General features: G+C 43.2%; 1 long non-coding RNA gene across 1 annotated transcript in view; it reads right to left on the reverse strand.

The window, feature by feature from the left end:
* Positions 1–9,119: 9,119 nt before the first annotated feature.
* The window catches only part of LOC135101113 (uncharacterized), a 36,214-nt gene continuing 33,128 nt past the window's right edge, over positions 9,120–12,205 (reverse strand). Inside the window, exon 3 of the long non-coding RNA XR_010269034.1 lies at positions 9,120–9,312. This is a non-coding gene — a long non-coding RNA (uncharacterized LOC135101113). The remainder of the gene's footprint in view (positions 9,313–12,205) is intronic.

A 12,205-nucleotide genomic window follows, 5' to 3' on the forward strand; every position in this document is an offset into this window, starting at 1 on the left:
TCTCTCTCTCTCTCTCTCTCTCTCTCTCTCTCTCTCTCTCTCTCTCTCTAATGTGAGGTGGGATTTTCAATATCATGTGTTTTGTAAGTGAGTATACTATATTCTACAAGTACTCTTTGTCTTAGTCATCATCTTATTCACAGTCTTCCTCCTCCTCCTCCTCCTCCTCCTAGGGTGCCGTGCCGATCAGTATAACGGAGGAAGTCCAAGTGTTACGCCCGCCCAGCCTGCTAGTTACTGTTCACACGCCACACTCCCTCCTTGACCTTCTGCCGGTGTCCCCGCGTCCCGGCGTGCAGTACCCTACCACATCCCCTCCACGCTCCCCTTTCTAATGACGGCCGCTGTACTTCACATGCATATTACTACTACAAAGTTCCCACGTCCTCCTCCTCTACCACCTACTTGTGTGCGACATGAATGGGCGCGTATGAATGCTTGTCAATGTTCTTCACACGCACATGCATGCTTAGTTGCTATACATATTTATACTTGAAGGTTCTCACGAGCTCCCCCTTCCACCAGACACTTCCGCGTGACATGAATGGGTGTAAGTGAGCCTCGTAATGCCAGTATTCTGCACGACAGATGTAGAGGTGTAGCAGTAGATGCGAGGAGGATGCTCCCATAATACCACCATCACTGCCACTAAAGTACCGCCAGAATTATAGAAAACGACCGCCCCGCCATAGATTACGCCTTTTGACCGGAAACTATAATATATGAAGCACCAGTCGCCTTCCACCCTCTTCTCTCGTTTCTCTCTCCTTTCCCCTCTCCTCCTTCCCTCTTCTGAACGCCCTCCCAGGTCCCCATGACAAACTACACATCCCGGAGGTAGGCCTACTGTGCCGGGCTCCCCATAAATGTCTCGTAAAATAACCCAAACTTTTTTGTGGACAACTGACTCTCCTCGACGAAGTTTCCCTCCCCCTGCTGCCCTAACGAAGCCTCCAGCAAACTTCCCAACGGTCCATCCTGACGCAGAAGTCCCTCGGCACCTCAGCCTCAACTTGCCAAGGGCGTGTTCCTCCCCAGGGGCCTCTCAATGGGATATCTTTGGCAGGATGAAGGGGAGTCTTACAGCGACACTTCCTTCTTATTGGTGGCCGGTGTTAGTTAGCGAGGCCACTGCGATATGTATGGTTCTGTTGACACCGCGATCTCTGGATGTCAAGAGGAGGGGTGGGAGGAGTGGAAGGGTGGAGGGATGGAGGATGGAGGGGTGGAACGATAATGCATCCGGCTGTTTTGTGTCTCCTTCCTGACACTCCAGGATACCCTCCACACTCCACCACCTCCTGACCCTTCCACACTCCCCTTCGTCATATATAGTACCTCCAATTCCACTCTGGCCAAATCCCACTTCAGCTTGTAGGTTCCGTGATGGAAGAGGTGTTTCCTTTCTTTTTTTATTTTCCTTTTTCGTGTTCGTTTTTTTTTTCCTTGTTTTTATTACTAACGTTTATTTTTTTTTATGTTACTTTAGTTACCTAAGTTTTTTTTTTGACTCTCTCTCTCTCTCTCTCTCTCTCTCTCTCTCTCTCTCTCTCTCTCTCTCTCTCTCTCTCTCTCTCTCTCTCTCTAAGAAACACCACTGGGAATTCTGTGATAGATGATATATTGTCAAAACGGCGCTGCTCTGATCTCAATGAAATGTTCAAGGATGGAAATGGAGCGGGCAAACCAGAGTAATAGGTGAAAAATGGCACGTCAACACGAGAGGCATGTGATTCCGAACATTTTTCTTATTTCCAGTTTTACCAGATTAAAAAATAACCTCTTAATGAAAAAGCGAGAGGAGTGATTGGATTAAAATTACAGTGAGTGCACAGTAATTTTCCTGCTCGTACATCCGGAATAACACGTGTGAAGTGGACGCATCAGCAGTTCATTACGGGAGGGCGACCTTTTATAAAATTCACCCTTTGTTACTTCTCAGAACATGATGCAATTTTGTAGGTTACGTGATGAGGGAGGTGAGAGGAATGTGGAATATACCATTAAAATAGATAGGGCATGATTGTACTCCTTATATGCCCAGTATGTTGATGCGCTGCTTCTTCTCTTACTCCATTCTTTCTTCATTCTTCATTTTTATCCTATTTCACAAGCAACAAACCAATATTGTCTCCCCATATCACTCCGTACAGGCACTTCTCCAATTTTTACTATCCTTCTGGCCCTTCCCCTTACTAACTTAAATCGAAATGGGCCTTTTTTCATAGTTTTTTTTTATGTTTTTTTGTAGTTCTAAGCCAGTGTCCCTCTTACATAGAAAAGTTACTGATACGATGTGAAATCTATAAAAGAATGTGAGGTACAGACACTCAAGCATACGAGCACGGATCCTTCGCGACAAGCACGCTGCCGGCCTCGTGGATTTCCCTTCCTTCCTTCCCACACGAGAACAGAAAACTCATGATCAGTGGCCTTTTCTCTCTCACGGGGCGGCGTTTCCTGGCTCCCTCTCCCACACACAGAGCTGACCTTCTCACAGGTACACTAAAAGACCACGGAAAAAAAGGATACGGATACAATATTGAAACTTCTTTAGAAAACTCTCCATTCCCATCCCCCTTTCCTCTTCCACCTCCACCACCACCTCCTCCAATTTTTCCTCTTCCTCTTCCTCATTTTCCACGGACGGAACCCACGCAGGTGCTCCCAGCAGCGACAGCTTTATGGATTCCCTGAGTGTCATTTGTCCCGTATGGCGAGGAGTTCGCTTCCGTCGAAAAACCGCACAGGTTGCTGGCTCTTGAATTAGTTATTTATAGCGAGCTGTTAAATGCGTCACCACTTCTAGAAACTCATGACTAAGCCTGACTTTTCACGTATTCCTGAGCTTGTGGAAGGTCACATGAATATCACATTATTTTCTTCAATTTCGAGTTTCCAAGTCTACATGAACACTATCACCACACGACACTTGCATCACTCGCTCTGAGTAGTTCTTTCTCAACACGCTTTTCATTACCGCTAATTCACGTCTGCTTTCTGTTACTAGACTGAACATCTTTTTCCCTGAGCTTACAGCTGATTATATTCTGTATAGCTTTGTAACTAAAGCACTGTTATTCGATTCAAGTGATCAATTTGTAAACTGTGGCTTAGATAACTACCAATATAAAAAATGTGCACATGAGCATCTTTCGTTTGATTCATAAGGGAAGAATGAGGCAGGCGCTGACACCACTGACCTGCTGCCTGACCTTTGGGTACGAAGTGAAACACAAAGTACTCATATTTCTGTTACATGGGAGTGGTCCTATACCTGATGCAAAACTATGGTGATATTAAGCAATTACACCCTTAATATCTAGCTAAAACAAAACAAATTACACAACTTTGAAGTACTATATATTGGCCTTTAAATTCTTAATTAAAGGGTTTACATAAGAGCGCCGTGCCTCCCATTAGCCAGCGTATGTACTGTGTACCTTCCTGTCAGGCTAGGGAAGGAGGGCACCACGGCCAGAGCTCTGCTACAAATTACATTGCAGACACATCATTCCCGATGTGGTGCAGCATAGGCCTAACGTGTGTGTGTGTGTGTGTGTGTGTGTGTGTGTGTGTGTGTGTGTGTGTGTGTGTGTGTGTGTGTGTGTGAGTGAGTGAGTGAGTGAGTGAGTGAGTGAGTGAGTGAGTGAGTGAGTGAGTGAGTGAGAGAGAGAGAGAGAGAGAGAGAGAGAGAGAGAGAGAGAGAGAGAGAGAGAGAGAGAGAGAGAGAGAGAGAGAGAGAGAGAGAGTGAAAGAGAAAGAGAAAGAGAAAGAGAGAGAGAGAGAGAGAGAGAGAGAGTGAAAGAGAGAGAGAGAGAGAGAGAGAGAGAGAGAGAGAGAGAGAGAGAGAGAGAGAGAGAGAGAGAGAGAGAGAGAGAGAGAGAGAGAGAGAGAGAGAGAGAGAGAGAGAGAGAGAGAGAGAGAGTGAAAGAGAAAAAAGAGAGAGAGAGAGAGAGAGAGAGAGAGAGAGAGAGAGAGAGAGAGAGAGAGAGAGAGAGAGAGAGAGAGAGAGAGAGAGAGAGAGAGAGAGAGAGAGAGAGAGAGAGAGAGAGAGAGAGAGAGAGAGAGAGAGAGAGAGAGAGAGAGAGAGAGAGGGAGAGAGGGAGAGAGGGAGAGAGAGAGAGAGAGAGAGAGCGCTATCCCATCCAGTGTTCAGCCTTTCTGGTACTCGCATGGCGGCAAGCATTCTTGTCTGTGTCCCCCTCACTCAGGCACAACTTTCCGTCATTGTCTGCGTGCGTCTTTTTTGTATTGGTATTGACATGTGTGGAGCTGTTATATTGATCGGCGGGAGGGGATCCGGGGCTTTCACGGCCTGAGCGGTGTGCACCCACAACGGAGGTATTGTTCTTATAAAGTTCCTGCTGGTGTTGACATTAGCGGCCATGATGGATTCATGAGCAGGTGGCCAGCTGATGGGGGAACTCGTCCGACTGCCTCTCCACTTGACTTTGGGTTTGCTCAGCCAGACCCACGCGGGCTAACTTTCTGCCCCGATTTATCGCGTGCTCTCCACTGACAGGGAATAACACAGTTAATGCAAGTTTTCCTGTATTTCAGAGTTTCGCGACCTGGAAATAGTGAAACGCAAGTTGGGACTGCGAGGGTTGGGAGTCGAGCAGTGAGCCACATGCATCGCTGACGTTTTTGTTGTACCAGCGGCTGCCCCTCCCAGGCCACGCCCGCACACGCCACACATGGAGTTATAATGACGCCCCAGAATAGGTTTTGTGATGAGCAAGCCCGGCGGGAGGGGGAGGAAGGAGCGCGGCGCGGTCAGATCGGTGAGGCCTGCAAGTTGTGGAGCTATCAAGATTGAGAGTGACAAGGTTGTGCCGGAGTGAGGCAGAAAGCATGATGATAGCATGATGAAAGCAACAACAACATTTTCTCTTTCACAATTCTAGCTACCTAAATTCATTACTACGAAGACACAGACAAAATAATAAAAATAAGTACATCAAAAAAAGAAAACTGATGCAAAATAATTAATCTTTCCTCTAATCCGACGTCAAAACGTACGTAGGCCTAATTTCAATTCATGAGGCGTAGTTATGGCCGTTTTTTCCCTAATGTCTGCCATTTCCTACACCATCAGTGACGACTAGGAAAAAAATAGTCTGAAAGTAACACAAGAGAGAACGCACGAGAAATCCACTGCCTTCTAGAGAAAAAGAAAAAAGTATAGAGGCAGAGTTTATCACGTCAGTCATTATCAAGATTAAAGACGATGCCTGAACTCTTCATTTCAGGAGTGACGCTAAACAAACAGGCAATTAAGGTGACGCTTCTCTGAATACACCATATGGGACGCGAAGAAAAAGTGGACACGTGCTATATCAACATGCATTAATCTGTCAGCCACCCTTCCTCTCTCTCCTCTCGTTAATCAATTATCTATTCCATCACAGAGACTGATCTACACACTCCACGGCGGATCACCTTCCCTTGCATTGTCTCGCATCATTTGAAAGGCGACCCTTCCAGTACAAACTTTAAGGACTCTTCAAAAGCTACCACGGAACACCTAACTTCTAGTGTTTCTATTATTGCTGAATGAAGCAGCAAAACTTTATGGTTTTCAATATAAAACCCAATTTCTTCACTCATCATCTGGACGCGGCCTTCCAGATCCAACATTTTTCTTAGACCACATTTTATCTCCGTTTTCTTTCAACCAAGAAACCCCCCAACTAAACTCTGACTGAAGGAAAAATAGAAACTTAACTTATTTCCCCAACAATCGTATTCAGAAGCAAGTGCATATTTTTTTTTCAGGGTCACCCAACTGCTAGCTTCTACAGCTGGACTTCTTGACCTCTACATGCACCAGAGCTGCAACGTTAAGCAGGCTGAGATCGAAGTGTAGCTCCTTGTAAAACTCCTCTTCCTCTGACTTATTTTAACCACTTCTCGCCACTACAGTACATTTATTTATTTATGTATTTATTTATTTTTTTATCTTTTAACTCATTCTTTTTATTTATTTATTTTCTTTATTTTTTTCTTTTATTTATTCATTATTATTATTATTATTATTATTATTATTATTATTATTATTATTATTATTATTATTATTATTTTTCGTTTTTCCTTCACCTCTTTCCTCTGAACTAAGTAACTGCATGCATTATAACGACTTCAGTGTGGTAAATCCTATACCTATTTTTTCACTCATATTTTTTTGTTCTCTCTTTTCCTTATGCAACATTACCTTTGTGCCTTCGCTTCTTCATTCCTTACAATGGAGGAATCTGGAGCAGACTTCCTTCCTACACTCTTCTTTCGACTCTCTCTCTCTCTCTCTCTCTCTCTCTCTCTCTCTCTCTCTCTCTCTCTCTCTCTCTCTCTCTCTCTCTCTCTCTCTCTCTCTCTCTCTCTCTCTCTCTCTCTCTCTCTCTCAACCTGGAGCAGTATTGATCAAACACCTGGTCTCTTTCAACTTACATCCCTGGCCCGACGTGGAACAAATACCTTTTTTGTCTGCATCTTGAGCTGACTCCGTAATGATGAGAGATGGAGGAAGCTAATAACACATACACACACACACACACACACACACACACACACACACACACACACACACACACACACACACACACACACAAACATACACACACACACAGAGAGAGAGAGAGAGAGAGAGAGAGAGAGAGAGAGAGAGAGAGAGAGAGAGAGAGAGAGAGAGAGAGAGAGAGAGAGAGAGAGAGAGAGAGAGAGAGAGATTAATAAGTACACATACGGCTACATTATATGACTCCTCTGCCGGGAAAGGCCACTTCATCACTATAATGAGAAACACGAACACGAAAACGTTCAAGGATCGTCCTAATTCACACACGGCGACGTTGCACAAATTACTCGTCATTTTCCATTCCGACGCACTGCCGAGGAAGAGAATAACTGGTACGTATAGCAGCCAATGCGTCAGCTTTTACAGATACGATTATTCATCCATTTATTACCCTTCCACGAATACAACTATGTGTGTAAGGGAAATATTTAACGTGTGTATTTCTTCATATCGAGTAAGGTCAAAGTGGAAGTGTGAAATGAGCGTATCGTTGCCTAAAGCAGTTATGTCACAATGCCTAGTGAGTTTCTGTGTTTATAAATCGAATACATGAACTAATGAACTACTTGGTATTACTCCTATTTGTTCAGGCGCTTGCCAATATGAAGAGCGTTTTGGTTTGGAAGCTTATGAAAAGACTAAGAACAATTGTGGTTATGATACGTGGGGCTACGTACCAGACAGATAATGCCCTCCTGTCTAAAACATTTCGTACATTACACTTCTACTTTAGGGAAATGGTACTTAAGCGTACTGAAAAGATGCAGCATGAATACATTTTTTCGTTCATTAACCCTTTCACTGCTACGCAATATAACCCTTCAAAACCTACAACTTTTTAGACACAATTTTCCTCCTTATTTTCATGTGTGAAACTCTCTTAAAATAATCTCTAATGTAAAAAGATAAGATCAACCTTCTAATCTCTCTCATTTCTCTGCAGCGTCTACATGCAAATAACTTCTACAGTGCTATGAAGGTCAACGAAGGACGTTCAAAGCAGTAAAATTATCAAGGCCATCGTGAAAGCATATGTGACAATATCCCCTTAAACATATGTTGCAGCCTCACCCTCATCTACCACTAGGCACACGCAACATAGTTTGAATTGCACTTTGACACAGCGCTCACCACCGCCTCCACGCCTCGGTGCAAGTAATCGGGTAGTGACCATACATCCCAGGGCACACGTGGTCTATTGTGACACGGCAGCGAGACTTAAAATAACCTACCCACGCGGATAATAGGTATTTAATTTGGTTGGCACTGGCAGGGCTCACGTTAAGAGGATTATCGTGGGTAGGTAGAACTTGCTGCAAATTATGAGCAAATACTAGTGATTCAGTTTAATATTCTCTCTGGAAGCGCCCACCAACACAAACTCCACTTATTTTTTTTATTTAGATATTTCGATATAGTGTTAATGGTGATAAAGGAAATGTACATATGTAAAACGATGTATGTGGTGATGAAATGAAACAAAATCATCCATGGCAACACAGTGAAAGTTCCAAAAGAGACAGAGCTGAGCAGTTCCCGATGCGTCTTCATATTTCCTTCCTTAAATAAAAATTTAAAAAAAATGGTAAAAATAGAAGGTACACGACTCAGAAATATTTAAATATATACACGTTATCTGAAAGTAAAGCACACCTAAACACACACACACACACACACACACACACACACACACACACACACACACACACACATCAAAAGCAAGTTGCATGAAAGCAGGTAGAGAGAGAGAGAGAGAGAGGGAGAACGAGTTAGTCTCAAATCTTGCATATTATAACTCGGTAAATACACTGAGGCAAACACACACACACACACACACACACACACACACACACACACACACACACATACTGATGAGCAGAGAGACGAATGGACATCCAGACAGACAGGTAAATATACGAGGATGCAGGTAAATATACACGGGGACAGGTAGATCGATGGACAAACGGGCTGATAGACAAATAGATAGGTAGATTATTATCCTCGTTTACAGCCAGTCAATCCCAGAGGCGATGATGGGAGAGAAGATGAGGGAGAGGGATGTGGTAGGAAGGGAGAGGGAGAGGGACACGAAGAGAGAAAGAGAAGAGAGAAAGAAATGCGAGGCCGTCCACTGTAGCTTGTTAGTGCTAGAGAATGAGATTTGTTTTTGTTCTTTGTGATTCACTGAAGCTCTCTCTCTCTCTCTCTCTCTCTCTCTCTCTCTCTCTCTCTCTCTCTCTCTCTCTCTCTCTCTCTCTCTCTCTCTCTCTCTGTCTCCCCCTAGCGTGTGCGTGTACATGTAACCATAGCAACACGAGAATATCTATTCCATGTCATCTACAGTGTATTTCCAAGGCACAAGACGGATGTTGACCTTATCGGTAACATGGGATTAGGTTCAGGCTCCAATTAGCTGCAGGAACGAGACACGTAAGCCAAATATAGAGCAATTCAAGTAGATCCCTCCAGTTACTATCCTATTCACTGTTTCGATTCAATGAAGATGAGATTCAGAAAGTATAGAAGGGAATCAAAACTTGACTGCAGAGACGTTGTGAACATAAAAGGTTTATTCATGGCATTTTCTGTCAGCTGTATCGAATCAGTGAAAAGTGAGCACAGGAAGTCCAGGAAAGCGATCAGGTCTACGGATTTGGTGAATTGGTATCAGTACAAAGGGCTTACTCACGGCAGTCCACGGGGGAAACACGCCGCACGTCCACCTCGGCTTACCTCTGAAACGAACGAGAGTCGGATATGAAGAGTGAATAAACTGGCACACTATACCAATGAATTCTAGTTCTAAATATGTTGTTAGTTATCAAAGTTCAAGTTGACAACAAAGAAAGGAAAAACGATTATGAGAACAATGATAATATTAATAAAAGTAGTAATAGTAGCACACCCCAGAACACCCCAGAACACCCCCAGAACACTCCAGCACACCTCAGAACACCCCAGCACACCTTAGAACACCCCAGAACACCCCAGCACACCTCAAAACACCCCCAGCACATCCCAGCACCTTTAGAGACTACCGCAGCGCCAGGAACACCGCCACAGTGACAAGGACAAGTGACTATTACTTCTATCATAGTTATCTGTATTCTTCTCATCTTCGTCACTATTGTTGTAATGTGAAAATCAATGGATGCAATGTGTGTGAATGTGTGTTTACGCCAGTGAGAGAGAGAGAGAGAGAGAGAGAGAGAGAGAGAGAGAGAGAGAGAGAGAGAGAGAGAGAGAGAGAGAGAGAGAGAGAGAGAGAGAGAGAGAGAGAGAGAGGCCAACGGAAACAAACACGCAGACAGCAGGAACAAGGGAGGAAGGAAGAAAGGAAGGGGGATGGGAGAGGGATTGGGAGAGGGACAGGAAGGGAGAGTAGGAGGGAGAGGAAGAGGTGGGTGTATTTCCTTTCTGTCTCTAAAGATTCCAGACCGAGGAAGTTACATGAATAATTAACTGGTTGCATAATGTACACTCGGCACTGTGCACGTGACGAGAGGGAGGAGGAAGAGGAGGTGGAAGAGGAGGAGGATGAGGAGGAGGTCATGTTGACGTGAAAGGGAAGCAGAGGGGGAAGTGAAGAGCTGAATGTTTGTTGGGTGAATTTCGTGGATGTGGCAGTGGAGGGTGGAAGCGAGTGGAGGTGAGGAGCGATAAATGTGTGGTGAAAGGGGTGATGTAGCGGAGAGTGGTAGTGGTGGTGGTGGTGGTGGTGGGGAGAGAGGAGAGGGAGAGAAAAAGGTCGACGAGGAACAATAAAAAAAAACAGCTTCTCCATCTCACGGCCAAAGTTTCCGGTGGTTTTCAATAACTTGCAACGCTTGGTCACGGTTTTTCATTCCCAGCTAATAATAATAATAATAATAATAATAATAATAATAATAATAATAATAATAATAATAATAATAATAATAATAATGCGCCATCAATATCCGTCCCTCTTGTTCAAATAATTCTTCAAACGTTCAAACATGATGTAGTATAATTCATACACTGTAGCATTATACTTTTATTATCATACTTATATTCACTCGTCCCGCATTAACAGAATAAATTAATCCGGCTTAATAGTAATAATAATAATAATAATAATAATAATAATAATAATAATAATAATAATAATAATAATAATAATAACAATAATAATAATAATAATGATAACTATTTTCTTCTTTTCTTCATAACCAAGTAAATCTTTAGTGCTCCGACTCTTCTTTATGTGAGTCTGAGATTTATTTTTATTTTCTTCCCTCAACAAACTTCAAACTATTCCAGAAAAAAAAAAGACAAAAGAAAAAAAAATCAACTGAAAATGAAGAGCAAAATTATGCTCAGTATTTATTCAAACAAAAAAAGAGAGACCTGAAGTTAATTAGATAACTTTGAGTCATCCCTAGACCCACAGACACACACTCACACACACCACGTCCAAAATTTCGTGAATATCTCATAGAAAAAAAAAGTAAAAAAATAAATACATGAGAGAGAAACAAGTCCCAGAGTCCACATTTCGTGTTAAATTAACGCGGCGTTTGTCCCCGTCCGCGGCGGAGGAAAAACAAGGTGAGTGAAGATGCTATTTTATCCCTGCAATGGAGCACTCGGGCGAGTCCTGCCAGAGTCGAGGAAACTTTCTCTCCAAGACTTAAGGTCCTGAAGGGGGGAAAAGAAAAAAAAAAGTGTGTATCGCGGGTCTGCTCTCCTCCTCCTCCTCCTCCTCCTCCTCCTCCTCCTCCTCCTCCTCCTCCTCCTCCTCCTCCTCCTTTTCCCTCCTCGCCTTCTCTTCCGTGGTAGTGACGTAAGGCCGTTATTAAGGTAAGAAATAGAACGAAGAAGCCGTGAAAGATGCTTCTACCAGCACTAGATAATAACTGGGCAAGGTAAGATTGTTGAAAGGAGGAAGATAGGCAAGAACAGGAAGCACAGTGAGAAAGGTGGAGGGCAACAGAGACGTAACGAGTGATGCTGATGTAATATTAATTTTAGAGGGATCGAGAGAGAGAGAGAGAGAGAGAGAGAGAGAGAGAGAGAGAGAGAGAGAGAGAGAGAGAGAGAGAGAGAGAGATGAGTGCTTCGACACTTTAAAGGTGAGGTCGTCCCTTTTTTGGGAGCAAACAGAACAAAGGTGTTGATTGCTTGTTTTCTCTTTCCAGCGCACATAAAAGGCGCACACATACACATACACACACACACACACACACACACACACACACACACACACACATATAGTAGGACCACACGACGTAACGTTTCTCTATGAAGTCTTAAGCTAAGGAGAAAAAAGAAATATTACCAAACACATTTCTTTCATTAACTTAAAGCTTACGAACAAGAAAACGGATAAATATATAATCATAAACCTACTCAGACAAAAAGTATGTTTTCAAAGAAAAATAAAAGAAAGAAAATATATATAAAACTCCAATACCGAGATGAACACAAAAAAACTCAGACAAAAATATTAACCATCCCTTTTTCATAATTTGGTCTATCTTCTTTCTCTTGCCTGCTTTCCTAGGCTGGCTGAGTCTAGTGCCAAGAAAAGAATGAGAAATTTGGGCAAACAACCAGAGCCATTCATTTTCTCGTCTCTTTTGCTTCCGAGGCAAGGCCAAATTTAGT

The sequence above is a fragment of the Scylla paramamosain genome, chromosome 6 (genome assembly GCF_035594125.1).
Source record: "Scylla paramamosain isolate STU-SP2022 chromosome 6, ASM3559412v1, whole genome shotgun sequence".
Classification (NCBI taxonomy): Eukaryota; Metazoa; Arthropoda; class Malacostraca; order Decapoda; family Portunidae; genus Scylla; species Scylla paramamosain.